The 2,674-nt window shown below is 41.1% G+C and overlaps 1 protein-coding gene across 3 annotated transcripts in view; it reads right to left on the bottom strand.

Annotated features, from left to right (window-relative positions):
• Positions 1-2,674, bottom strand: part of LOC115803651 (sal-like protein 2) — a 900,219-nt gene that overhangs the window by 486,867 nt on the left and 410,678 nt on the right. The window lies entirely within an intron of this gene.

A 2,674-nucleotide genomic window follows, 5' to 3' on the forward strand; every position in this document is an offset into this window, starting at 1 on the left:
TCTTTTCCATAAGGGAGTTAACATCCGAGTGCCCTATAAGCTCACTCTCATGTAGCTCATTTCCAAGAGCATTAGAGTGTATTATGTGTTGACTATTCATGCTCTCTCACCCTTACTATGCTAATCTTTAGCTGGAGTATATTTTCTGTACTTGGCCTCACTGTGGACTTTGGACACGGCAATGTGACCAGCTTTGACCAATGGAATGTGTGTGGATAGAAAGTATGGTATATCATAGCTAAAACTAAATATATTCACATGGCATGTCTTCTTTTGTTTCTTGCCTGCACTTACCAGGTAGTGGTTGTCCTTTCAGCTTTTATCCATAATGCGAAGAAGACGCAAGGTCCAGAATGGAAAGATAACTCATAGTAGCAGAACGGAATCGTCCTGTATCCAGGAGCAGAGCCTCAGAGTGCTGGGACTGCAGTTGACCCACAACTAACATACCATGGACAACTCAGTAAACTTTGTTCTTGTGAGCCACTGAGATTGTGAGGTTGTTTGTACTGAGCATTACCCTAGTCAAAGTTGACTGATATATGAAGTCATATCAATTCTGTCTTCTAAATATTTCTCACATTCAACCACCTCTTTTTTCTTTCTTTTTTTTTTTTTGCGGTACGTGGGCCTCTCACTGTTGTGGCCTCTCCCGTTGTGGAGCACAGGCTCCGGACGCGCAGGCTCAGCGGCCATGGCTCACGGGCCTAGCTGCTCCGCGGCATGTGGGATCTTCCCGGACCGGGGCACGAACCCGTATCCCCTGCATCGGCAGGCGGACTCTCAACCACTGCGCCACCAGGGAAGCCCCAACCACCTCTTTTTACTTGCCTTGTTACTATCCTCATCCAGGTGCTCATAATCTCTCACTGAGTTGGTTGGAATAACTTCTGAAATGTATCCCCTATCCATGAGCTCTTACTTCCTAAATCTATCCCTGAAGTTATCATTCTAAAATACACATCAGATTAGATTGCTGTTCTATTTCAGGACCTTCTATGGCTCCCCATGACCCAAAAGTAAAAACCAAGGTGTATGTGGCCATCTACAGTATTGCTTCCAGTAAGTGTTCATCCTCCTCCCCAGTATTACACCAAGATTTCTGAACATCAGCCATATCAAATGAACTCACTCTCATATTTTCTTCTTATAAATATTATTTCTTTCTCAAGTTGGCAAAATCCTACTCAATCTTCAGGACCCAGTAAATGTCACATTTACTTTTTAAAAGATTTTCCAGGTTACATAAATTATATTTATTTGCGCTCTCCCTCTTTTAGTGTTCTGTACACAGTTTTGTAAGAGCACATATCTACTATGCTAAGAATATTTGTTGGTTTTAACTCTTCACTTGTCCAAATTCGTCAAGGATAGGGGCCCATACATATTATTCTTTAATCCCAGCTGTTATTATTGTCCGTGACTTATAAGAACCATTCAGTAGATATGCCTACAGCTTGACCACAGTTTACTTTTGACAAGTGCACTGATTAATGAGAGCTGGTTTGTGAAGCTGGTTTATATGAGTGGGTTGGAAACCTTCCACTGCGGGAACACTTGAAGATACTTCTACTTCATTATATCCCTCAAGCCAACACATGGCTATGTTTCCCACTCTTACACCTGGTTCTTACTTAAACCATCGTCCCAGGAGGACAATGTGCCCCCATCTAAGCATATGTATCAACACAGCCATACAGAAGTTTGTCTCCATATATTCGTGGTTTTTTACATCAATTGTAAATGAAATGGTGTGTGAAAATTCTGTATGTTTTTATAACGTATCATTTCTATACTTTCTGATATCTCCTTTGGCTCTCTTCGCTCTGAGTACAGCTTACCCAGGACCTTTTGATGAGTCATGGTAGATGACCGTAAAGACAACTCATATCATTAAATGAATCTTCCTCAACTTTCTGCTTTCCACATTAAACATTGCTGCTTTTACACATATAATTCACTTTCCCTCCCCTAAAAATAAAAAAGATATCTCTCTTCCTTTTAAATAGTGTGCCTCTGGCCAAACGCTTCACCCACTCCATTCACTTTGACTTCTCTGGCACCTCAGCCCACTGATCGTCCAAACTCTATGGTCTGGTTCTTCAGGACTTTCTTGCTACTGATTTCTTCTCATCATTTAAAATATTCAAGCATGCTCCTCTTAAAAAATATTTAATATTCCTCCAAATTCATACATGCCTCTCCTGTAACCAATCTGTTTTTTCTCACAAATACCAATGATCTCTTTATTATTAAATCCAAAAGGTATTTTTTTTAACCTCCTTCATCTAGACAAGTGTTTCTCAAATTCTAATGTGCGCAGGAATCTTATTAAAATGCAGATTCTGACTCAGGAAGTCTGGGTAGGGCCTGAGCTTCTGCATTCAGAATAGCTCCCCGGTGATGCAGATGCTACTCACCTGCAGACCACATTCAGAGCAGCCACGTTCTGCAGTGCTTGCCACTCCTTTCGGAGACTTTTGGGTTCCTGGCAGGAAGGAGGTGAGGAAGGTTCACAAAAATTGTGAACTGCTCTTTCTTTCTCTATCTGACCAATAGAGGGGGCTGTTGTGTAATCTGGAAATGGTTTTCTACATTAAGATCAGAATAATCTCACAAAAACCTTCCTTCCCTACAGTTTAAAGAGATATTCTGACACCACTTTTTGCACAAT

The sequence above is a fragment of the Delphinapterus leucas genome, chromosome 2, assembly GCF_059928025.1.
Source record: "Delphinapterus leucas isolate spDelLeu-1000000601 "Yukka" chromosome 2, BTC_Dleu_Yukka2, whole genome shotgun sequence".
Lineage (NCBI taxonomy): Eukaryota > Metazoa > Chordata > Mammalia > Artiodactyla > Monodontidae > Delphinapterus > Delphinapterus leucas.